The sequence below is a fragment of the Amblyraja radiata genome, chromosome 4 (genome assembly GCF_010909765.2).
Source record: "Amblyraja radiata isolate CabotCenter1 chromosome 4, sAmbRad1.1.pri, whole genome shotgun sequence".
NCBI lineage: Eukaryota > Metazoa > Chordata > Chondrichthyes > Rajiformes > Rajidae > Amblyraja > Amblyraja radiata.
Window position 1 is genome coordinate 77,995,856 of NC_045959.1, and position 27,097 is coordinate 78,022,952.

The 27,097-nt window shown below is 44.7% G+C and overlaps 1 long non-coding RNA gene across 1 annotated transcript; it reads right to left on the reverse strand.

Moving 5' to 3' along the window:
- Positions 1 to 1,351: 1,351 nt before the first annotated feature.
- Positions 1,352 to 26,778, reverse strand: LOC116971731. The gene is made up of 4 exons (XR_004411595.1): positions 26,681 to 26,778; positions 12,540 to 12,545; positions 6,534 to 6,544; positions 1,352 to 1,363 (listed from the first exon to the last, which is right to left on the reverse strand). It is a non-coding gene; the product is annotated as an uncharacterized LOC116971731 (long non-coding RNA).
- Between the last annotated feature and the right edge of the window lie 319 nt (positions 26,779 to 27,097).

Below are 27,097 nucleotides of genomic sequence, written 5' to 3' on the forward strand. Positions count from 1 at the left end.
TTCCCAAGTACCTTCTGCTTAGTAATAATAACTCCATTAACTTCTGACTTTCTTGATTTTCAGGCACTTTGCTGGTGTTTTCCACTGTGAAGACTGATGCAACAAACTTATTCAATTCCTCTGCCTTTTCTTTATTTGCCATTTCTTTATTCCCCATTATCATTTATCCAGCATCATTTTCCAGTGGTCCAATGTCCACTCTTGCCTCTCTCTTACTCTTTATTTATCGGAAGAAACTTTTGCTATCCTCTTTTATATTATTGGCTAATTTACCTTCATATTTCATATTTTCTTCCCATATTGCTTTTTTAAGTTACCTTCTGTTTGTTTTTAGAAGCATCATAATTCTCTAATATCCCACTAATCATTGAAATGTTATATGCCTTCTCTTTTAGTTTTATGCTGCCTTGGCTTCCCTTGCCAGCACCATTTTTCATCTTTGAGATGAAAAGATCCTGCATCTTCCAAATTATTCCCAGAAACTCCTGCTATTGCTGCTCCATCGTGATTCCTGCTAGGGTGCCTTACCAATCAACTTTAGCCAACTTCTCCCTCATTGCCTCTGTAATGCTGACACATCTAATTTAATCGTCCCTCTCAAACTGCAGGTTGAATTTTATTATAATATTTATGGTCACTACCTCCTCGTGCTGCAGCATTAGTAAAACACAGAACAAGTCCTTTTGCTCACGATGCTTGTGCCAAATTTGGCTCCAAACTCAACTAATCCAATGTGCTTGTATCATGATCCATATTCTTTCATTCTCTGCATATTCCATGTGCCAATCTAAAAGCATCTTAGGCACTGCTGTCCACTTCCACCATCACCCCTAGCAGTGTGTTCCAGGCATCTTCAACTCTCTGTGTAAAAAAACATACCCAGCATATCTCCTTTAAACTTTCCGCCTCTGGCCTTAAAGCTATGCCCAATAGCATTTGACATTTCCACCTTGTGGGAAAACAGACAGATTACTATCAAAATGTTGGGAAAAGGGGAAGTGCAACAGGATGTGGGGGTCCATGTTCATCAGTCAATGAAAGTCAGCATGCAGGTACAGCAGGCAATGAAGAAAGCCAATGGCGTGTTGGCCTTTATAACAAGAGGAGTTGAATATAGAAACATAGAAAATAGGTGCAGGAGTAGGCCATTCGTACCTTCGAGCCTGCACTGCCATTCAATATAATCATGGCTGATCATCCAACTCAGTATCCTGTACCAGCCTTCTCTCCATACTCCCTGATCCCTTTAGCCACAAGGGCCACATCTAACTCCCTCTTAAATATAGACAATGAACTGGTCTCAACTACCTTCTGTGGCAGAGAATTCCACAGATTCACCACTCTCTGTGTGAAAAATGTTTTTCTCATCTCGGTTCTAAAAGATTTCCCCCTTATCCTTAAACTGTGAGCCCTTGTTCTGGACTTCCCCAACATCGGGAACAATCTTCCTGCATGTAGCCTGTCCAACCCATTAAGAATTTTGTAAGTTTCTATAAGATCCCCCCTCAATCTTCTAAATTAACTCGAGTACAAGCCAGAGTCTATCCAGTCTTTCATCATATGAAAGTCCTGCCATCCCAGGAATCAGTCTGGTGAACCTTCTCTGTACTCCCTCTATGGCAAGAATGTCTTTCCTCAGATTAGGAGACCAAAACTGTACACAATATTCCCGGTGTGGTCTCACCAAGGCCCTGTACAACTGCAGTAGAACCTCCCTGCTCCTATACTCAAATCCTTTTGCTATGAATGCTAACATACCATTCGCTTTCTTCACTGCCTGCTGCACCTGCATGCTTACTTTCAATGACTGGTGTACCATGACACCCAGCTCTCGTTGCATCTCCCCTTTTCCTAATCGGCCACCTTTCAGATAATAGTCTACTTTCCTGTTCTTGCCACTAAAGTGGATAACCTCACATTTATCCACATTGTACTGCATCTGCCATGCATTTGCCAACTCACCCAACCTATCCAAGTCACCTTACAGCCTCCTAGCATCCTCCTCACAGCTAACACTGCCCCCCAGCTTCATGTCATCCGCAAACTTGGAGATGTTGCATTCAATTCCCTCGTCCAAATCATTAATATATATTGTAAATAGCTGGAGTCCCAGCACTGAGCCTTGTGGTACCCCACTAGTCACTGCCTGACATTCTGAAAAGGACACGGTTACTCCTACTCTTTGCTTCCTGTCTGCCAGCCAGTTCTCTATCCACATCAATACTGAACCGCCAATACCGTGTGCTTTAAGTTTGCATACTAATCTCTTATGTGGGACCTTGTCAAAAGCCTTCTGAAAGTCCAGATATAACACATCCACTGGTTCTCCCTTATCCACTCTACTAGTTACATCCTCGAAAAATTCTATAAGATTCGTCAGACATGATTTATCTTTCATAAATCCATGCTGACTTTGTCCAATGATTTCACCACTTTCAAATGTGCTGCTTTCCCATCTTTAATAACGGACTCTAGCATTTTCCCCACTACCGGTGTTAGACTAACTGGTCTGTAATTCCCCGTTTTCTCTCTCCCTCCCTTTTTAAAAAGTGGGGTTACATTAGCTACCCTCCAATCCTCAGGAACTACTCCAGAATCTAAAGAGTTTTGAAAATTTATCACTAATGCATCCACTAATTCTGGGGCTACTTCCTTATGTACTCTGGGATGCAGCCTAACTGACCCTGGGGATTTATCGGCCTTTAATCCATTCAATTTACCTAACACCGCTTCCCGACTAACCTGGATTTCGCTCAGTTCCTCCATCTCATTTGACCCCCGGTCCCCTGCTATTTCCGGCAGATTATTTATGTCTTCTTATGAGGACAGAACCGAAGTAGTTATTCAATTGGTCTGCCATGTCCTTGTTCCCCGTGATCAATTCACCTGTTTCTGACTGCAAGGGACCTACATTTGTTTTAACTAATCTTTTTCTCTTCACATATCAATAAAAACGTTTGCAGTCAGTTTTTATGTTCCCTGCCAGTTTTCTTTCATAATCTATTTTCCCTTTCCTAATTAAGCTCTTTGTCCTCCTCTGCTGGACTCTGAATGTCTCCCAGTCCAGTGTATGCTTCATCTTTTGTTTTGATTCTATCCCTGATTTCCCTTGTTATCCACGGATGCACTACCTTCCCTGATTCATTCTTTTGCCAAACTGGGATGAACAATTGTTGTAGTTCATCCATGCAGTCTTTAAATGCCTTCCATTGCATATCCACCATCAACCCTTTAAGAGTCAATAGCCAGCCTATCTTGGCCAATTCGCGTCTCATACCCTCAAAGTTTCCTTTCTTTAAGTTCAGAACCCTTGTTCCTGAATTAACTATGTCACTCTCCATCCTAATGAAGAACTCAACCATATTATGGTCACTCTTGCCCAAGCGGCCACGCACAACAAGACTGCTAACTAACCATTCCTCATTACTCAATACCCAGTCTAGAATAGCCTGCTCTCTCGTTGGTTCCTCTACATGTTGGTTTAGAAAACTATCCCGCATACATTATCCAAGAAATCCTCTTCCTCAGCACCCCTGCCAATTTGATTAACCCAATCTATATGTAGATTGAAGTCACCCATTATAACTGTTTTACCTTTGTTGCACGCATTTCTAATTTCCTGTTTGATGCCATCCCCAACTCCACTACTACTGTTAGGTGGCCTGTACACAACTCCCACTAGTGTTTTCTGCCCCTTAGTGTTTCGCAGCTCTACCCATATCGATTCCACATCCTCCAAGCTAATGTCCTTCCTTTCTATTGCGTTAATCTCCTCTCTAACCAGCAACGCTACCCCACCTCCTTTTCCTTTCCGTCTATCCCTCCTGAATATTGAATATTCCTGGATATAGGAGCAAAGAGGTCCTTCTGCAGTTGTACAGGGCCCTAGTGAGACCACACCTGGAGTATTGTGTGCAGTTTTGGTCCCCTAATTTGAGGTAGGACATTCTTGCTATTGAGAGAGTGCAGTGTAGGTTTACAAGGTTAATTCCCAGGATGGCGGGACTGTCATATGCTGAGAGAATGGAGCGGCTGGGCTTGTATAATCTGGAGTTTAGAAGGATGAGAGGGTATCTTATTGAAACATATAAGATTACTAAGGTTTTAGACATGCTAGAGGGAGGAAACACGTTCCTGATGTTGGGGCAGTCCAGAACTAGGAGCCACAGTTTAAGAATAAGGGGTAAGCCATTTAGAATGGAGACGAGGAAACACTTTTTCTCACAAAGAGTTGTGAGTCTGTGGAATTCTCTGCCTCAGAGGGCGGTGGAGTCCGGTTCTCTGGATACTTTCAAGAGAGAGCTAGATATGGCTCTTAAAGATAGCGGAGTCAGGGGACATGGGGAGAAGGCAGGAACGGGGAACTGATTGGAGATGATCAGCTATGATCACATTGAGTGGCGGTGCTGGCTCGAAGGGCCGAATGGCCTACTCCTTCACCTATTGTCTATTGTCTCTCTATTGCATTCATACTTTTATCAGGTCGTCCCTCAACCTCCAGAGCTCCAGAGAAAACAATCCAAGTTTGTCCAACCTTACTTACTGATCTGTTATTCTCGAGTGATCTGAAGAAGGGTCTCGATCCGAAACGTCGCCTATTTCCTTCGTTCCATAGATGCTGCCTCACCCGATGAGTTTCTCCAGCATTTTTGTCTACCTTCTTATTCTTGGGTGATCTCCTATTGTTGGGTTCAGATTTCTAGCTGCACAATGCCCCGAAGCAAATTCAGAACAGTTGAACAAAAGAATGGTGATGCTATTGTTTGATGTGGCAGGAAGCCATTTGGCAAGGTTTTCTTGACTAAATAAAAGAAGAATTCGCATTTTATTAATGCATCGTTGCTTTTTGTCATGTCAGCGAAGAAAAATAGGGACATGTAGAGATGGGTGTACTAAGGGAAGTACTGAAGCAGATTGCAATTAATTTCCTGGTGAATTTTCTGGTAGGTATAATGTCTGCAAATGACATCCGGATTAGAACATAGAACATAGAGCAAAACATTATAGCACAGGAATGCGTCCTTCTGTCCACTGTATCCATACCAAACATAATGCCAAGTTAAACTAATCTCATCTACGTTCTTATGATCCTTGGATTTCTGAGCATCGGGACTGTATGTGATCACTGCCTCACATAGGATTCCAACAGATGACTCTGCAATTTTCTTCAATGATTTTATACTTCTATTCATGTACTGCCAAAATCTCATGATGAAAATAAAGATGACCAAAATCTTCATCTTCTACCAACCTGACTCCTTATATAGAATTTAGTTTTAGTTTTTAGAGGTACAGTGTGGAAAAAAAGCCATTTGGTACACCAGCAGACCATCACCGAAACTAGGTCTATGTCTCGACCTGAAACGTCACCCATTCCTGTCTGTCCCACTGAGTCACTCCTGCATTTTGTGTCTATCTATGTCCGACACATTTTGAGCAATTTACAGAAGCCTATAAACTACAAACCTGCACGTCTTTGGAATGTGGGAGGAACGCAGGTAGTGTGTGTAGCAGCAACTCTACAGCTGCATCATTGTGCTGCCCATTCTATATAATCCTTTTGGGAATCACTGGCTGTAGCGGAAGATTTTCATATCTTTTGGGAAACTAACTCCCTAGCTGCTAAATGGATGAGCAGGGATAAGGGGAATATCTTCGATACGCATGCGATCTGACTCATAGAGACCTTCAGAGCTTCTTCACAGATAAGTCGTCAAAAAACACAGTCCTTTGATTAATAAATGCTTTATTGTTGATAGAAAACAGTAAAATACATCCAAACTTCTTCCAATATTACTGCAATCTTCATTGAACTCCAGCTTATTACTTTAAACATTAGAAAACTCCTCGTGTCTCCATAACACTGGCATGATCTCCTTTATAACTCACATGATCTCGCATGATCTGGCATTGTCGAAGGGTTAACCTTCCCCCTGGCTCGCTCCAAACTACACTAAAAACTAAACTTCTGCGCAAGCATCTTAGCTCCAAACATGCCCAAAAACACGTCATAAATTCCACCAACAATATAACGGGCAGTCTAAAATGTAAAGGCACATGCCATTAGATTAGATAGCCTTTATTGTCATTCAGACCGAAGTCTGAACGAAATTGATTAATGACATGCAAAACAGGCCAAATGGCCACTACACTGGCTTCCCAAGAATGTGCGAATCAATTGACATAAAATACATTGAAGTAAATCAAAGAAAAATCTATGTTCATAAAATATTTAAATGTCTTTCATAATCTATGATGTTGGAAACGATTTTGGGACCAAAATCTGAAGAAGGGTCTCGACCAGAAACGTCACCTTTTCCTTCGCTCCATAGATGCTGCCTCACCCGCTGAGTTTCTCCAGCATTTTTATCTACCTTCGATTTTTCCAGCATCTGCAGTTCTTTCTTAAACATTGGGACCCAACGGGTCCTACTTTGTGAGAATAAGAAATACATTACGCTGAAAAGTAATGTATTAATATTAAAAATAAACAACATGACAAGGAAATCCCTTGACCCACTAAGCTTACATACTGTAAATGTAACTGAATGGAAATCTCACTGACTTCTTGATATCTCGAATTCCAGTGCAGAGTTTTAAGTCCAGAAATGTATAGGTTTGAAATGGTTCATGGTCTGCTACAAGGAGACAACTTGGGTAGTTTCCCTGTACAGTAGAATAATCCAGAGGCCAAAACTGGCCAAGTAAATATAACCACCAATCTCACTCAACATTGGCTTCAGATCCTCCAGGACAAGTTACCTCAGTTTAATAAATACTAGACTAAGTGGGACCCGTTGGGTCCCAGCTTCACACGGGAGGGCTGGTCCCCCAGCGCAATATTCCACCTTTCCACCAATTCCAATATACGCAAACACACTCGCACGCACGCACGCACACACACACACACGCACGCGCGCACACACGCACACACACACGCTCACACACACGCTCACACACCATATATATATGAGTAAACTTTCTTGAATCTACTCACACGGCTAAGCGCGACCTCTCCAGTCTTCTGGTGGAGCTTCTGCATTCAGCGGCACTTCCACAATCAGCGTGACCTTTGCACTCACCGGAAATTACGCAATCAGCACGACTTATCCAATAAGCGGAAGTCACGAAATGAGCGGGACTTTTGGACTAAACACAGTCGGCCTAATAAAGCATTTATTCCTTCCAAACACCAGTTGGACCTAATAAAGCATTTATTTCTTCTAAACACAGTCTTACCTAATAAAGCATTTATTCCTTCCAAACATAGTCGGACCTAATAAAGCATTGCAGTTTCAAGCACAGGCAGGGCAGCAGGCCAAACAACTCTTGGCATTGTCATTTCATTTCCAATTAAGCATTGCCCTTTCAAGCACAGGCAGGGCAGCAGGCCAAACAACTCATGGCATTGTCATTAAGGGCTAACAAATCATTTATTGCAAGTACACTGCAGATTCACAGTTCAGTTGATTCACAGCTTAGAATGACAATCGTGGCCTCTCCCTCGTGATCTTGCAGAGTGACTGACTCATGTCCAAGCATCCAGGATTTTATAGTCCTGCCCACCCCAGAAGGGGTGTTGCCTTCACCGTGATGATTGACAGGCGAGAGGACCAATCAGCTGATCTCAAGGTTTTTTAAACACTCATAACTTTTTTATTTTTCATCAATGGGAAACATCCTCAGGGTTGGCTCAGCGGAGGAGGACTGTGAGTAAGATGGCCAAAAATCACAGTGATACAGGTAGCATTTTTTCTTCTAAAATCAATATATACAGTGCAGACAAGAAATGGTCAAGATGAGACTTTTAATTATATAGATTTGGAGCCTTTGGCAGACCTTAACGTCTGAATTGGTACATGTGGTCTAATCTTTCACCTATGTATAGGGAGAATTTCTAACCAGAAGATTAGGAACATGCTACATGAGCAGCCCAGATGGAATCAGAGTCCCAACGCACAACTGGAGTTTAAAAACCTTGTCCAACGCAGTGAAATAACGCAGTCTGAAGAAGGAAGGGTCTCGACCCAAAACATCACCCATTCCTTTGCTCCAGAGATGCTGCCTGCCCGCTGAGTTACTCCAGCATTTTGTGACTATCTTCAGTGAAATGCATGATCTAATTCTTAATTTTGCCCCCCACAAGGTATAATAAGAGTGACATTTCGGGTCGAGACACTTCTTCAGGGCAGTCAGGGGAGAGGGAGATATGGAAGGGTAAGGTGTGAAAACGGGAGATCAAAGGAGACGAAGCTCAAGGAAAATGTAGAATGGATCATTGTTAGCTGGGGGGAAGGTGACTATGAGGCATACAATCAGTAAAATTTAATCATGAGGACAGTGAAACTAGTCAGAGAACTTGGATGGGGTTGAAATGGAGAGAGGGAAAGCAAGGGTTACTTGAAGTTAAAGAAGTCAATAGTCAATGGGTTGTAAGCTGCCCATGTGAAATATGAGGTGCTGTTCCTCCAACTTGGAGATGGGTGGACGAAGGCCAGAGATGGGAAGAAGACAAAAGTTTGTGAGATATGGAGAGAAGAGCGAAATGCGAAGCCAGAAGAAAGGATATGGATGAAAAGGGTTGGGGGGGGAAGGGATAAGAGTTGTTGTAACATAGAAACATAGAAATTAGGTGCAGGAGTAGGCCATTCGGCCCTTCGAGCCTGCACCGCCATTCAATATGATCATGGCTGATCATCCAACTCAGTATCCCGTACCTGCCTTCTCTCCATACCCTCTGATCCCCTTAGCCACAAGGGCCACATCTAACTCCCTCTTAAATATAGCCAATGAACTGGCCTCGACTACCATCTGTGGCAGAGAGTTCCAGAGATTCACCACTCTCTGTGTGAAAAAAGTTCTTCTCATCTCGGTTTTAAAGGATTTCCCCCTTATCCTTAAGCTGTGACCCCTTGTCCTGGACTTCCCCAACATCGGGAGCAATCTTCCTGCATCTAGCCGGTCCAACCCCTTAAGAATTTTATAAGTTTCTATAAGATCCCCTCTCAATCTCCTAAATTCTAGAGAGTATAAACCAAGTCTATCCAGTCTTTCTTCATAAGACAGTCCTGACATCCCAGGAATCAGTCTGGTGAACCTTCTCTGCACTCCCTCTAGGGCAATAATGTCCTTCCTCAGATTTGGAGACCAAAACTGTACGCAATACTCCAGGTGTGGTCTCACCAAGACCCTGTACAACTGCAGTAGAACCTCCCTGCTCCTATACTCAAATCCTTTTGCTATGAAAGCTAACATACCATTCGCTTTCTTCACTGCCTGCTGCACCTGCATGCCTACTTTCAATGACTGGTGTACCATGACGCCCAGGTCTCGCTGCATCTCCCCTTTTCCTAGTCGGCCACCATTTAGATAATAGTCTGTTTTCCTGTTTTTGCCACCAAAATGGATAACCTCACATTTATCCACATTATACTGCATCTGCCAAACATTTGCCCACTCACCCAGCCTATCCAAGTCACCTTGCAGTCTCCTAGCATCCTCCTCACAGCTAACACTGCCCCCCAGCTTAGTGTCATCCGCAAACTTGGAGATATTGCCTTCAATTCCCTCATCCAGATCATTAATATATATTGTAAATAGCTGGGGTCCCAGCACTGAGCCTTGCGGTACCCCACTAGTCACTGCCTGCCATTGTGAAAAGGACCCGTTTACTCCTACTCTTTGCTTCCTGTTTGCCAGCCAGTTCTCTATCCACATCAATACTGAACCCCCAATGCCGTGTGCTTTAAGTTTGTATACTAATCTCTTATGTGGGACCTTGTCGAAAGCCTTCTGGAAGTCCAGATACACCACATCCACTGGTTCTCCCCTATCCACGCTACTAGTTACATCCTCGAAAAATTCTATAAGATTCGTCAGACATGATTTACCTTTTGTAAATCCATGCTGACTTTGTCCAATGATTTCACCACTTTCCAAATGTGCTGCTATCCCATCTTTAATAACTGACTCTAGCAGTTTCCCCACTACCGATGTTAGACTAACTGGTCTGTAATTCCCCGTTTTCTCTCTCCCTCCCTTCTTAAAAAGTGGGGTTACGTTTGCTACCCGCCAATCCTCAGGAACTACTCCAGAATCTAAAGAGTTTTGAAAGATTATTACTAATGCATCCACTATTTCTGGAGCTACTTCCTTAAGTACTCTGGGATGCAGCCTATCTGGCCCTGGGGATTTATCGGCCTTTAATCCATTCAATTTACCCAACACCACTTCCCGGCTAACCTGGATTTCACTCAATTCCTCCAACTCCTTTGACCCGCGGTCCCCTGCTATTTCCGGCAGATTATTTATGTCTTCCTTAGTGAAGACGGAACCAAAGTAGTTATTCAATTGGTCCGCCATATCCTTGTTCCCCATGATCAACTCACCTGTTTCTGACTGCAAGGGACCTACATTTGTTTTAACTAATCTCTTTCTTTTCACATATCTATAAAACCTTTTGCAGTCAGTTTTTATGTTCCCTGCCAGTTTTCTTTCATAATCTATTTTTCCTTTCCTAATTAAGCCCTTTGTCCTCCTCTGCTGGTCTCTGAATTTCTCCCAGTCCTCCGGTATGCTGCTTTTTCTGGCTAATTTGTACGCATCATCCTTCGCTTTGATACTATCCCTGATTTCCCTTGTTATCCACGGATGTACTACCTTCCCTGATTTATTCTTTTGCCAAACTGGGATGAACAATTTTTGTAGTTCATCCATGCAGTCTTTAAATGTCTTCCATTGCATATCCACCGTCAACCCTTTTAGAATTAATTGCCAGTCAATCTTGGCCAATTCACGTCTCATACCCTCAAAGTTACTTTTCTTTAAGTTCAGAACCATTGTTTCTGAATTAACAATGTCATTCTCCATCCTAATGAAGAACTCAACCATATTATGGTCACTCTTGCCCAAGGGGGCACGTACAACAAGACTGCTAACTAACCCTTCCTCATTACTCAATACCCAGTCTAAAATAGCCTGCTCTCTCGTTGGTTCCTCTACATGTTGATTTAGATAACTATCCCGCATACATTCCAAGAAATCCTCTTCCTCAGCACCCCTGCCAATTTGATTCGCCCAATCTGTATGTAGATTGAAGTCACCCATTATAACGGTTTTGCCTTTGTCGCGCGCATTTCTAATTTCCTGTTTGATACCATCTCCAACTTCACTACTACTGTTAGGTGGCCTGTACACAACACCCACCAGCGTTTTCTGCCCCTTAGTGTTTCGCAGCTCTACCCATACCGATTCCACATCCTCCAAACTAATGTCCTTCCTTTCCATTGCGTTAATCTCCTCTCTAATCAGCAACGCTACCCCACCTCCTTTTCCTTTCTCTCTATCCCTCCTGAATATTGAATATCCCTGGATGTTCAGCTCCCAGCCTTGGTCACCCTGGAGCCATGTCTCCGTGATCCCAACTATATCATAGTCATTAATAGCTATCTGCACATTCAACTCATCCACCTTATTACGAATGCTCCTTGCATTGAGACACAAAGCCTTCAGGCTTGTTTTTACAACTCTTACCCCTTATACAATTATGTTGAAAAGTGGCCCTTTTTGATTTTTGCCCTGGTTTTGTCTGCCTGCCACTTTTACTTTTCACCTTGCTACCTATTGCTTCTACCCTCATTTTACACCCCTCTGTCTCTACGCTCACACATTTAAGAAACCCTTTCCCTTTAACTCCATCCTCCACTATCCCATTCGACACCCCACCCCCCTTATTCAGTTTAAAACCACCCGTGTAGCAGTGGCAAACCTGCCTGCCAGAATGCTGGTCACACACCTGTTAAGATGCAATCCGTCCCTTTTGTACAGTTCCCCCTTACCCCAAAACAGATCCCAGTGATCTAAGAATCTAAATCCCTGCCCCGTGCCCAGTTCCTCAGCCATACGTTCAGGTCCCGTATCTCCCTGTTCCTGCTCTCGCCAGCACGAGGAACTGGAAGCAAACCGGAGATAACAACCCGGGAGGTCCTGCTTTTCAGCATTTTTCCGAGCTCTCTAAAGTCACGCTGCAGAATATTCATCCCCTTCTTTCCGACATCGTTTGTGCCGACATGCACTACCACTTCCGGATGTTCACCTTCACCCTTGAGGATTTTCTGCACTCTGTCCGTGACATCCTGGATCCTGGCACCAGGAAGGCAGCACACCATCCTCGCATCCCATCTGTTGCCGCAGAAACCCCTGTCCGTACCTCTCACAATGGAGTCTCCCACTACAATGGCGTTGCCTGCCTTAGGCCTTCTTGGTTTTGGCTCAACAGCCCTATTCGCATCGCAAGCCAGTCCGCCGCCCAGTGTAAACACCTCTTCTGTCCCGACAGCTTCTAAGTGGGTGAACCTGTTCACAAGAGGTACAACACCCGGGGACGTTGGCATTCCATGCTTCCCTCCCGTTCTCACTGTCTCCCATCTTCTCTCTTCCAGTACCTTATGTGTAACAATCGTACTGTAGGACTTGTCGAGGAACGACTCCATTTCTCGGATGAACCGGAGGTCATCCACTTGCTTCTCCAGTTCCCCAACACGGCCCTTCAGGAGCTCCACCTGGATGCACTTCTCGCATTTGTAGCAGCCAGAGGCACCAGCGGTGTCCTTGACCTCCCACATACTGCAAGCATCGCACTGAATCAGCTTGCCTGACATCTCCTTCTTTCGTCTCTACCTCTCAAGCGTATTGCATGGTCTCCTCTCATAAGACTCTCGAGCCAAAGACTCACACTTCCCTCACAAGGCCGCTCACTCACTGCCGCTCGCTAAGAGCCGTCTTGCTTAAATTGACTGATAAATTGCCTGATTTACCAATTTACAAACCAAATTCCTCAGTTTTCAACTGTTTTCCCGGCACTGACTCACTTCTCTCCTCCCACTTGGGCTAGAGCCAATCAGTCATATCTCTTGCTTAACTCCTGCTGCTGTTGCTCCCAAATCTACAGCAGTTCTGAGTAAAGTCTGCCTGTCCTTGGCCTCTACTTTAACTGTTTTCACTTCTCTCCTCCCACTTGGGCTAGAGCCAATCAGTCGTATCTCTTGCTAATCTCCCGCTGCTGTTGCTCCCAAAACTACAGCAGTTCTGAGTAAAGTCTGCCTGTCCTTGGCCTCTACTTTAACTGTTTTCACTTCTCTCCTCCCACTTGGGCTAGAGCCAATCAGTCGTATCTCTTGCAAAGCTCCTGCTGCTGTTGCTCCCAATTCTACAGCAGTTGCAGTTGTAGGTTAGTTATCTAAAATTGGACTTTATGCATACACGTGGAAAAAGCCTGCCAGATATTTCCTTATCAACGTCATTCAAGGTCTTCCTCTGGCTTCACATTTCATGCATCTTCTTACTATTTCTTGCAGTCTTTTGTCTTCCAATCTCTGCCCTTAGTCCACCCATCGGCCACTCAAAACTCCTCTCACTTGCATCCACCTTTCAATTGCCAGGCTGTGGTCTGCACCAACCATTCTTCGAGCCTTCTCCCCTACATTATGATCTATCCTCCAAAATTACATGAGTTGAGAATTTGAGATTCAATATTCTCTGTGAAAACAAGTTCCCAATCAGCCCCTCATCTTGTAACTACTGGATGTCCTCTTGTTTGAGTTTTTTCCGATAGTAGAAAGATCTTGCCACCAGCCTGGTTATGCCCTCTTAGAATCTTATAAGCTTCAATAAAGTCACCTCTCATTCTTCTAAACAAAGAATATAGATGTCATTACTTTTGTGCACACAATGATGTACATGCAACCATTGTATAATTCAATGCTCACACTTAAATGTTGGTGACATGGAGGGTATTGGGTGGAAACCAAGGTTATCCCTGTGACATAGTACATCAGAAAGCAGTGACATTGTGGGCCAAGTAGACTGAAACAAGGACTGGTCCACAAAGAGAGCTAGCAAGAGCTTGTGTAAGTTCTCATTGCACAACCCTCCACTATTGCAGTAATCATCACAATAAATGCTAATACACTTTCCAGGCTGGATATGGAAATATTGGCATCATCATGCAGTGTGCCAGTTACACAGTATAAATAGTCGCAGTCAGATAACTGGCTTAATTTCATTCTTCCTTGCAGGAAGCAGGAGGAGCACACCACTTTATAAGGATTAACTGCCTCCATGGCGTACGCCTGCTGTTTTGCAGGTGTCAGATGTAAATTCTGAGATGTACTGTGGAGCAACAAACCAAAGAGTGACGGCTGATTGAGTAAAAAGCCTATCCACTGACAATACCACTCCTGACAGATGAGCAACTCAAATGTATGGGCAGCATGCATACAAGGTGTACCATGCTGCCACGCGGACTGTAATTGAAGAGTCTCTTGTGCTGATACAATAATTCAGCTGCCTGCTGAAGCCTGCCTAGTGAGTACTTTTAGATGATGCTCTTATTTGAGGCTCTGGAAAGGGAAGCAGTTGACACAGTCAACCATTCACATAACACGGGGCACTGTGCTTTGCAGGCTCGCTCCAGTCACACACAGACACGGAAAACAAAAGTTAACTGCTGCTGAAATATCAGAAACTGACTTGAAGATGTGTGGAACTGAGAACATGATTAAGTGTGCAAATAGAGCTAGGGACCTAAAATGAGATTAGGAACACAGGTAACATTCTTAATCACCAGGAAAGAAGCATGGACAAGCAGAGTATAGGAGCCTAGAGATGTGAGCCCTTTTTCCTGCCCCTCAACTCCAGTTTTCTTCTCTTCCCCCCCCTACCCGACAATGAGTCTGAAGGATCCCGACCTGAAACATCACCTATTCATGTTCACCAGTGATGCTGCCTGACCCCGGACACTCCAACACAGTAGGTACTCGGGGCTATTTTTTTTACTCGTCGACATTTTTCAACATGCTGAAAAAACGTCCCGACTTACCTGATACCCCGAGTACGAAATATCTACGGACTAGCTACGGCCTCCTACGGACTCGCTATGGACATTCTCCGAGTTTGAATCAAGTGGATAACTCGGGAGAAATTGTGAGCAACTCGGGAAAGTGGGACAGGCCCTTAATGCTGCCGATTGCAGGGATGGCACAGTTCTCATTTGGCTGACTTCAGCTCACACTACTGATTTTGAAAAACCCACAGAGTTCATACTGCTCCTTTCGGAGAATGTACGGTGCTTACACAGCCAGGTTCGGACAAAGAATTGAACCGCATTGCCGAATCCCGATAACGCATTGAAGTAAAACAAGCGAGCTCGGAGAATGCACAGCGCTCAATTGTCAAGTGCAAATAATGCACAGTCAAGCCATGGCTACGAGCAGCGCTCATGCTGCCAACTTCTAAAAATGCATGGGTTCATACTGCTGATTTCCGAAGACCAACTGCCCTCAAGGCGCCGAGATCAGAGCATGGATACAGCTCGCTGCTGAGTTCAGGGACGCATGGAGCCCACACTGCTGACTTCAGGAAATGTATGGAGTTCACTGCTGACTTCAGGGAATGTACAGAGTTCTCCCGAGTTTCCCCTGATTCGAACTCGGAGAAGCAGCTTTTTCACGGGGCGACTTGACGCAAGAGTTAACCAGAGTTTAACATCGTGGGAACCTCGTGCGATAACAGTACAGCATTCGTGGACCACCGTGGACCACCGTGGCACTAACGGCAGGTAATCGTGTAATGGCCAGTTCTCACGGTGCGACCTGACGCAAGATGTCACCAGAGTGAAGTGGTCGTGGTCCAGCACGAGTTCCGCACGATATAACGGGGGGTAGATAAAGAGTTCCCACGGTACTCGGTAATTCTGTCATTTGTGCGAGTGACTTGTCCGTCTCCCGATCTTTCCCGTTAATCGTGAATGAACATCGTGGACTGTAGTGTAGTTAATCATGTGGCACAAATGATGTCACTTTTTTTCACACACTATATAAATATCCTCCATTCATAGAATTGACTCATTTGCAGACATGCCTATGCAAAGTACAGGCTGGTTGTTATTTTCATTGACGCGCTGTATGCATTAGCGCAACATGTGCATCGATAACGCTTGCGTGAAGGCAGAAGGGTGAGATTAATTAAAAAGAGAATTAAGAGGAAGTCTCACTGGGTTAAGCCCATGTTTCAACAGAGACCTCAATTTGGACAATATGAGCAACTGCTTAATGTGCTGTGCGAAGAGGATAAATGTGCATTCAAAAACTTTGTCAGAATTTCACCCGAGCTCTTAAATGAGTTAAAGAATAATTTGGGACCTCTGCTGAAGAAGACTGACACTGTAATGAGAAAGGCACTGGAACCAGGGTTGCGCATAGCAATCACCCTCCGCTACTTGGCCTCAGGCGATTCTTATAAAAGTCTATCTTACAACTTTCTTGTCCGAGAAACCTGTGAGGCGATCATCCAATTTTATTCAGCTGAAGTGATGGAATGCCCCAGTACACCAGATGCGTGGAAGAGAGTTGCACTGGGGTTTGAAAACAGGTGGAACTTTGCTCACACATGTGGGGCTTTGGATGGCTCAAATTATTTCAATTACAAGAAATTCCACTCAATTGTACTCATGGCGGTGGTTGATTATAACTACAACTTCCTGTATGTGGATGTGGGCACACCTGGAAGTGTTGGTGATGGCCGGATTTGGAAAGAAACCTGGCTTGGAAAGAAAATGGAAGGTGGAACAGCAGGCATGCCTGATCCAGAACCTCTGTCAGGAGAAGACAGCCCGGACATCCCATATGCGATGGTTGCTGATGAAGCCTTTGCACTACGGCCCTGAATTATGAAGCCATATCCACAGAGGAATCTAACTAGGGAACAGAGGATCTTCAATTACAGGCTGTCAAGGGCCAGGAGGGTAGTGGAAAATTCTTTTGGCATCTTGGCAAACAGATTTAGATGCTTGCTCAAGACAATGGAGCAGAGGCCCAAGAATGTGGAGAGTATAGTATATGCAGCATGTGTTCTGCACAACCTGATCCGAATGAGAGGTGCAGCTGCTGGATCAGCAACATCCATCCAGGACGGTGACATAGTGGACAGTGACACAGGGGAAGTAACACTAGGTGCTTGGAGAAGTGGTGCGAACAAGTTGAAAATGGTCTCACTGCAGCGTTTGAAAGGTGACTCGGGCACATCCAGTGTGAAAGAGCAAAGAGACCATCTCTGCGCTTACTACAATTCACAATTGGGGAGTGTGCCGTGGCAGGACAGCTATATTGATGGGTAGCCGACCACAGGAACACTACTGCATGTTATAGAGAATCTCATTGCATTGGTACCACTTCACCAGTTCCCCCTCTTGTTCCCTGTTGAAGTTATATGGCCTTACCTTCTGCCATCTTCCCTTTATGTTATCGTCTGCTGAGGCTATTGGGGAGGCAACAGCTACTGGGGAGGCAATCTCAAATCCACCCTGATCACCCTCTCCCTGCTCCAAGGAGCCCACAGGCAGTGGTATCTCTGGCATTTCCTCTTGCCTCTCCACCTTGCCTCTCCACCTCTTGCTGAGTCTCCTCCTCATTTACCTGCATGGCTAAAAACGTTCTGACTTTCTTTGACCCCTTTCTTTGCGCTTTTCTGAGAGGCATCTCTGCAAGTCTTACTGTGAAAAAGATTCTCAAACAATGACAATTAGGTGGGACGTCCTTGATGGACACATGGTCCATTGGCGATATTGAGACCACCTTTTTTACTCACCTTATGTCCCCTCTGTCAAGCTTCCGGGTTTACCGTTCGCAGGAGTTCCCACGGTACCCGCAAGAGTCATTACGGATATCGCACGGATATCGCATTGGCATCTGCGTTCATACAATGTTGCAACGCTCATCAAAAAGTGCTCAAGTCACTCTTGGAGAAATTCAAAAATGTTTGAATTTTCTCCCGACCTTACAAAGTTACACGACTACCTGCCGTTAGCGCCACGGAGGTCCTCGGTGGTCCACGAATGCCGTACTGTTGTCGCAGGAGGTTCCCACGATGTTAAACTCTTGTTAAGTCTTGCGTCAGGTCGCACCGTGAGAAAGCCCTTTAACTTGGTGACTCGGGAGAAAATTCAAGCAAGCTTGTATTTCTCCAAGAGTGACTTGTACACTTGTGGTTGAGCATTGCAACTTTATATGAACGTAGTGGCCAGTGCGATATCCGTAATAACTCTTGTGGTTACCGTGGGAACTCCTGCGAACGGTAAACCCGGAAGCTGGACAGAGGGGACAGAAAGTGAGTAAAAAAGGTGTTCTCAATATCCTTTATCTGGCGAAAACTTTGGAACTAGTCGTTCGGTGCGAGTTGATTAAAAAGTGTTTGGAAATTTCAAACTTCAAATCAAATGTCTCTCAAACCTGCTGATTGTATCTGATTCCACTTTTCGTAGCAAGTTCCACTTTTCGACACAAAATGCTTGAATAACTCAGGCAGGAAGCATCTCTGGAGAACATGGATAGGTGACGTTTCGGTTCCAGCTGGGAAAGAGGAGGCAGGATCAAGCGTGGCAGGTGTCGGAAGGAACTGCAGATGCTGCATTAAATCGAAGATACACAAAATGCTGGAGTAACTCAGCGAGTTACTCCAGCATTTTGATCTCTGGATGGAAGGAATGGGTTTCCCAAACTCACCCATTCCTTAAACCCATTCTTTCTCTCCAGAGATGCTGCCTGTTCCTCTGAGTTACTCCAGCATTCTGTGTCTATCTCAGGTAATAGATGGACACGGGCGAGGGGGCAGATGGTTTGAACAAAGACCCTAGATTAAAGCATAGTCTGTAAGATAGGATTGTGAAGCATGGGGAAGGAATGTTTGGGGGGGGGGGGGGGGGGGGGGAGGAGGGGGGGGGGGGGGTGAGAGGGGTGAGGGGAGGGCTGAAAGAGGTGCGAGTCTAGATGGGCCACAGTGGGGTGGGGTGGGGTGGGGTGCGGGCGAGGGAAGGGTAAGAAATGGGAGGAGAGAGAGGTTGTTAGAGGTTACCTTGTGGCTAGCATCCATCCATCCATGAGAGATGATGGTGTGGCTTTAGAAACATAGAAAACAGGTGCAGGAGTAGACCATTTGGCCCTCCGAGCCAGCAGCGCCATTCACTATGATCATGGCTGATCACCCAAAACCAGTACCCCGTCCTGCCTTCTCCACATCTCCCCTGATTCCGTTAGCCCTGAGAGCGAAATTTAACTCTCCCTGATAGGAGTAGAATGAGGCCATTCGGCCTATCAAGTCTACGCCATTCAATCATGGCTGATCTATCTCTCCCTCATACCCCATTCTCCTGCCTTCTCCCCATAACCTGTGACACCCGCACTAATCTCTGGGTTAGGCAGCAACTCCACTATTGTGCCGCAGTGCCGTTCCAAAATTCCCTGTCTGCGAGTGTTTTAATATCCCAGCCCAGCTTTAAACCTGGGAATGGGAAGGGTGATTTTACAGAAAATAGAACAATACAGGAGGGGACCAGTAAATGGTCAATTAGGGGAGGGCACCAGTAAATGGTGAATTTGGGGAACGCACCAGTAAATGGGGACTTAGAGGAGCGCACCAGTAAATGAGGAATTAGGGGAGCGCACCAGTAAATGGTCAATTAGGGGAGGGCACCAGTAAATGAGGAATTAGGGGAGGGCACCAGTAAATGAGGAATTAGGGGAGCGCACCAGTAAATGGGGAATTAGGACAGCAGCAGTGATAGTCATTGATTGTGTTATGTTATGCACGGATATTACACTGGTGTGAACTTGTATAATACGCTGTGCAGCAAAACTGGACCATGAGTTTAAGATCAAAGATTTGCATGTAAATTGATATGACTGATAGACACAAAATGGACCCTTCTTCAGACTCTCTCCAGAGATGCTGCCTGTCCCGCTGAGGTACTCCAGCTTTTTGTGTCAATCTTCGACAGATTGGGTTTGCTGTAAATGTCTGTATGTTAATATGTGTGTCTTTTCCTCTTGGGCATTACTTTGTTTCTGTTGGTGGCTCCACATTTTATGATAGCCTGAAGTGTGATAAAGCTTTTACCTCAGCAGTTTGATTGTCAGTGCTTGTTTACCTCATTGTTAAATAAATATATTTCTTACTATCAGCTTGATGTCTGCAATTCTTCATTAACACATCACTACAAGATGAATGTCTCTAATGTTATAATCCCTCTCATGCTGAAACACAAAATAGTTGAAGGGAGGTGATATAATCACATTTTCATTAAGTTTCATTTTTGAGTGTTCAGGTCCATCTAATTGTTGAGCTATTTAAACGTTTGAAAGCTTTCACCTCTCGGTAGAAAATAAAATAAGCCAATCAGCACGGTAAATGTGAGACAAAGTCTTTATTCCTATTTGACAATATAAAAAGACGACTTCTTGCACATATTGAGAGAAGGTGCATCACACCAAACATTTGTCTATAAAAGGGCCTCGCAAACACGAAAATCAACAAATGAGGCACGATAGATTATTTAAACACATTATATTCATTAACCTCCGCAACAAGCCTAAACTCAGGCATTAAAAGGGACAATGCAATGTGCTAAATGGCAGGTTTTGCAGGACGAACATCTTATAGGAAGCACTTTTCAGAGGACAACACTAGAAAGTCAGCTTATTTGCTATGCATTTCTGCTAACATGCAGTAGTGTTCCTGTGGTCGGCTACCTATCAATATAGCTGTCCTGCCACGGCACACTCCCCAATTGTGAATTGTAGTAAGCGCAGAGATGGCCTCTTTGCTCTTTCACACCCAGTGAGACTTCCTCTTAATTCTCTTTTTAATTAATCTCTCCCTTCTGCCTTCACGCAAGCGTCCTCGATGCACATAGTGGGCTGCTGCATACAGCGCGTGAATGAAAAAAACCACCATCCTGTACTCGAAACTACTTAGTATAGGCATGTCTCCAAATGAGCCAATTCAACCAAGGGAGGATATTTATAGTGTGTGAAAAAAAAAGTGACATCATTTGTGCCACGTGTAGTTCACAATGTTCATTCAAGATTTAACGGGAAAGCTCGGGAGACGGACAAGTCACTCGCACAAATAACGGAAATGCCGAGTACCGTGGGAACTCTTTATCTACACCACGTTATATCGTGTGATATCGTGCTTGACCACGACCACTTCACTCTGGTTACATCTTGAGTCAAGTCGCCCCGTGTTACAGTAATAGTCACTCTCAGGTACTCGGGGCTCTCATGGACATTTTTCAACATGTTGAAAAATCTTCACGAGCTTACGGCATTTCCCGAGTACCTGCTGTTAGCATTGCAAGCTACTAAGAGACATCCCGAGCTCCGACGTACCCGCTATGTATATTCTACGTGCTTACCACGAGTTTGAGTTATTTTGTAAACTCGGGAGAGCTCTTGAATTAGCTGGTACAGTGGGACAGCCCCTTAAGTAATGTGCGTAGAACTCACGCTATCAACTTCATGTGGCACAGGAATGTACGCTGCTGGCGTGAGTTTCTGCTGAATTCAGGGTCGCATAGAACTCAGACCGCCAAGTTCAGGGAAAGGATAACGCTCACAATGTCGAGTTCAAGGGTGCATAGGGATCACACTACTGAGTTCAATGGTGGCATAAACCTTACACCGCCAAGTTTGTGGGATCTACAGAGCTCACAGCGCAGAAATCGGAACATAACCCAATTTGAGAAATCTGTAGAGTTCACCCTGTGGGTTGAGGGAATGTGTTGACCTCACATTGACAGGTTTAAGTAACGCACCACCTAGTTCTTTCATCGTTTTGTTTTAGGCAAACCCTTGGGATGGAGGATGACTTGGTTCCACTCTAGTGTTGTGGATTCTAAAGTGACGAATGAGGCCAGTGTGCCAAGTGCAGAGTCTCCCACAGAAGGAGCAAAGGTGGTTGACTGGGCGGATGGATGGTTAATATGTCCAGAGCTACATTCCATCCACTGTATAGAACATCCATGTCCACCTGAAGCATGCCCTTGAGATTCTCAATATCATCCCGCATGCTCCTTCTCCACTTTCAGAGAATATTTTCTCGAGATTCCTTGGTCATAGAAACAAAGAAAACAGATTCAGATTCAGATTCAACTTTAATTGTCATTGTCCGTGTACAGTTCAGAGACAACGAAATGCATTTAGCATCTCCCTGGAAGAGCGACATGGCATATGATTTGAATAAATATTTACATTAGCATATATACAGACATAGTGTTTTTCCTGTGGGAGGAGTGTCCGGGGGGGGGGGGGTGGGGGGTGATTGGCAGTCACCGAGGTACGTTGTTGAGTAGAGTGACAGCCGCCGGGAAGAAGCTGTTCCTGGACCTGCTGGTCCGGCAACGGAGAGACCTGTAGCGCCTCCCGGATGGTAGGAGGGTAAACAGTCCATGGTTGGGGTGAGAGCAGTCCTTGGCGATGCTGAGCGCCCTCCGCAGACAACGCTTGCTTTGGACAGACTCAATGGAGGGGAGCGAGGAACCGGTGATGCATTGGGCAATTTTCACCACCCTCTGCAATGCCTTCCGGTCGGAGACAGAGCAGTTGCCATACCATACTGTGATACAGTTGGTAAGGATGCTCTCGATGGTGCAGCGGTAGAAGTTCACCAGGATCTGAGGAGACAGATGGACCTTCTTCAGTCTCCTCAGGAAGAAGAGACGCTGGTGAGCCTTGTTGATCAGAGTTGAGGTATTGTGGGTCAAAGAGAGGTCATCGGAGATGTTAACACCCAGGAACCTGAAGCTAGAAACACGTTCCACCTCCGTCCCGTTAATGTGGATGGGGGTGTGCGTGCCGCCCCTGGACTTCCTGAAGTCTACAATGAGCTCCTTGGTCTTCTTGGAGTTAAGGGCCAGGTTGTTGTCAGCGCACCATGCTGCTAGGAGCTGGACCTCCTCCCTATAGGCCAACTCATCGTTGTTGCTGATGAGGCCAATCACCGTTGTATCATCTGCATACCTGATGATGGTGTTAGTACCATGTACAGGTGTGCAGTCATAGGTGAAGAGGGAGTAGAGGAGGGGGCTCAGCACACAGCCCTGTGGAACGCCGGTGTTCAGGGTGAGGGTTGAAGTGGTGCGCTTGTCTAACCTAACAGACTGTGGTCTGTTGGTTAGAAAGTCCAGTATCCAGTTGCAGAGGGAGGGATCGATGCCCAGGTTACCGAGTTTGGTGATCAGTTTAGATGATATAATGGTGTTGAATGCTGAGCTGTAATCGATGAACAGCATTCTTACGTAAGTGTCTCTGTTGTCGAGGTGGGAGAGGGCGGAGTGAAGTGCCGTTGAGATGGCATCCTCCGTACAGGTGCAGGAGTACGCCATTCGGCGTTTCGAGCCAGCACTGCCATTCAATATGATCATGGCTGATCATCCAAAATCAGTACCCCGTCCCGCTTTTCCCCCCATATCCCTTGATTCCCTTAGCCCTAAGAGCTAAATCAAACTCTCTCTTGAAAACATCCAGTGAATTGGTCTTCACTGCCTTCTGTGGCACAGAATTCCACAGATTCACAGCTCTCTGGGTGAAAATAAAATTCATCATCTCAGTCCTAAATGGCCTACCCCTTATTCCTAAACTGTGACCCCTGGTTCTGGACTCCACCAACATTGGAAACATATTTCCTGCATCTACCCTGCCCAATCCACTAAGAATGTTATATGTTTCTATAAGATATCCTCTCATCCTTCTAAATTCCAGCGAATACAAGCCCAGTCAACCCATTCTTTCATCATACGTCAGTCCCGCCATCCCGGGATTAACCTGGTGAACCTACGCTGCACTCCCTCAATAGCAATAGTATCCTTCCTCAAATTAGGAGACCAAAATCGCACACAATACTCCAGGTGCAGTCTCACCAGTGCCCTGTACAACTGGAGTAGGACCTCCTTGCTCCTAAATTCAAATCCTCTCGCAATGAAGGCTCTCTTCACTGCCTTCTGTACCTGCATGCTTACTTTCAGTGACTGATGTACAAGCACACCCAAGTCTCGTTGCATCCCTTCTCCTAATTTGACATCATTCAGATAATAATCTGCCATCATGTTCTTGCCACAAAAGTGGATAACCTCACATTTATCCACATTATACTGCATCTGCCCTGCTTCTGCCCACTCACCCAACCTATCCAAGTTACCCTGCAGCCTCATAGCATCCTCCTCGCAGCTCACATTGCCATCCAGCTTTGTGTAATCTGCAAAATTAGAGATGTTACATTTAATTCCCACGTCTAAATTGTTAATATACATTGTAAGCAACTAGGGTCCTTGCGGCACCCCACAAGTCACTGCCTGCCATTCTGAAAAGGACCCGTTAAATCCTAATCTTTGCTTCCTGTCTGCCAACTAGTTCTCTATCCATGTCAATACGCTACCCGCAATACCACGTGCTCTAATTTTGCACACTAATCTTGTGTGTGATCTTGTCAAATACTGTTTGAAAGTGGGGATACAAGTTAAATTACTATTAATTACTACTAATTACTACTATTAGAAAATTATTATTAATTACTACCAATAAGAAATTCAAGCAATACTTGACTTATGTAAACTTTACCTCTAATACTCAACTAACACTTCCTAGGGGGGAGGGGGGGGGGGGAGTGGCCTATTGTTGGATTAAATTATTTTGGGCCTGTCCTGTTTACTTCCCCTTTTATTCTTTTTTTAATTAAAATTCTTTAAAACCGGAGCTAGTATTAATTTTATCAAAAGCTAAGGAAGTTTGGGGATTTTTTTTCCGCAATAGGGTGGCTTTCACTAATTGATTGAAGTTGTAGTTTTAGTCATTTCTTTTTTTTTCCTGCACTCGTTTAACTCTTTACTTACTTATTTCATTTCTAATTTTTATTTCATTATTAAGAATTTATATCTTTTTGGAAGATACTTTCGGGAGACAGATCAAACAGAACAAAATCTCATTCACCCTCCATTCAAGCAGAATGTTATGTCTAATGTGTTAAACCATTTACTTTACCACAGACCAATTAATGCTGACATAATGTTACTTCAGGAAACCCATCTCAAAAACTAAGCACACAATAGACTGAAAGGCAAATGGATTGATAAATTATATCATTCACCATTCTCCTTTAAGTCAAGAGGGGTAGCCATTTTAATTCGTAAGGGAACACCATTTAAACATACCTCTTCTATTGTTAATACTGAAGGTAGATATGTTATATTAGTGGGTGAATTGCATTCAACAAGACTTAAGGAAGTAGCTCCAGAAATAGTGGATGCATTAGTAATAATCTTTCAAAACTCTTTAGATTCTGGAGTAGTTCCTGAGGATTGGAGGGTAGCAAACGTAACCCCACTTTTTAAGAAGGGAGGGAGAGAGAAAACGGGGAATTACAGACCAGTTAGTCTAACATCGGTAGTCGGGAAACTGCTGGAGTCAGTTATTAAAGATGGGATAGCAGCACATTTGGAAAGTGGTGAAATCATTGGACAAAGTCAGCATGGATTTACAAAAGGTAAATCATGTCTGACGAATCTTATAGAATTTTTCGAGGATGTAACTAGTAGCGTGGATAGGGGAGAACCAGTGGATGTGGTGTATCTGGACTTCCAGAAGGCTTTCGACAAGGTCCCACATAAGAGATTAGTTTACAAACTTAAAGCACACGGCATTGGGGGTTCAGTATTGATGTGGATAGAGAACTGGCTGGCAAACAGGAAGCAAAGAGTAGGAGTAAACGGGTCCTTTTCACAATGGCAGGCAGTGACTAGTGGGGTACCGCAAGGCTCAGTGCTGGGACCCCAGCTATTTACAATATATATTAATGATCTGGATGAGGGAATTGAAGGCAATATCTCCAAGTTTGCGGATGACACTAAGCTGGGGGGCAGTGTTAGCTGTGAGGAGGATGCTAGGAGACTGCAAGGTGACTTGGATAGGCTGGGTGAGTGGGCAAATGTTTGGCAGATGCAGTATAATGTGGATAAATGTGAGGTTATCCATTTTGGTGGCAAAAACAGGAAAGCAGACTATTATCTAAATGGTGGCCGACTAGGAAAAGGGGAGATGCAGCGAGACCTGGGTGTCATGGTACACCAGTCATTGAAAGTGGGCATGCAGGTGCAGCAGGCAGTGAAGAAAGCGAATGGTATGTTAGCTTTCATAGCAAAAGGATTTGAGTATAGGAGCAGGGAGGTTCTACTGCAGTTGTACAGGGTCTTGGTGAGACCACACCTGGAGTATTGCGTACAGTTTTGGTCTCCAAATCTGAGGAAGGACATTATTGCCATAGAGGGAGTGCAGAGAAGGTTCACCAGACTGATTCCTGGGATGTCAGGACTGTCTTATGAAGAACGACTGGATAGACTTGGTTTATACTCTCTAGAATTTAGGAGATTGAGAGGCGATCTTATAGAAACTTACAAAATTCTTAAGGGGTTGGACAGGCTAGATGCAGGAAGATTGCTCCCGATGTTGGGGAAGTCCAGGACAAGGGGTCACAGCTTAAGGATAAGGGGGAAATCCTTTAAAACCGAGATGAGAAGAACTTTTTTCACACAGAGAGTGGTGAATCTCTGGAACTCCCTGCCACAGAGGGTAGTTGAGGCCAGTTCATTGGCTATATTTAATAGGGAGTTAGATGTGGCCCTTGTGGCTAAGGGGATCAGAGGGTATGGAGAGAAGGCAGGTACGGGATACTGAGTTGGATGATCAGCCATGATCATATTGAATGGCGGTGCAGGCTCGAAGGGCCGAATGGCCTACTCCTGCACCTAATTTCTATGTTTCTATGTTTCTATGACTGATATTGGTGAATGTCGATGCACCAAACTTTGACAACCCGCTTTTTTTAAAGAAAATATTTAATACTATTCCAGAATTTGGACAATACAATTTGATAATTGGAGGAGATTTAAACTGTACATTAAAATCAAGTACACAGGACAAGATGTTAAGAAGTCCCTTGTGCCAATAGGTGGGGAGCATTTCACAACATTCGTTGATTGTTGAGAGTGGTAGACGCTTAACATCGGTGGGGGGCGGGGGGGATACGTATATCTTGGCCTGGGTAACCTTCAGGACAGTTGGGCACAGGACACATCATCAGTAGTGTACCCTTGCATCACTGGGTGTTTCGGCCTTTTAACACTATACACCCTCCACAAGGGCCGCCCGCTGCAGGATGATCAGCCCTCAGCGCGTGTCCCGTGTCAAACTGTCCCAAACATTCACCCTGACGTACT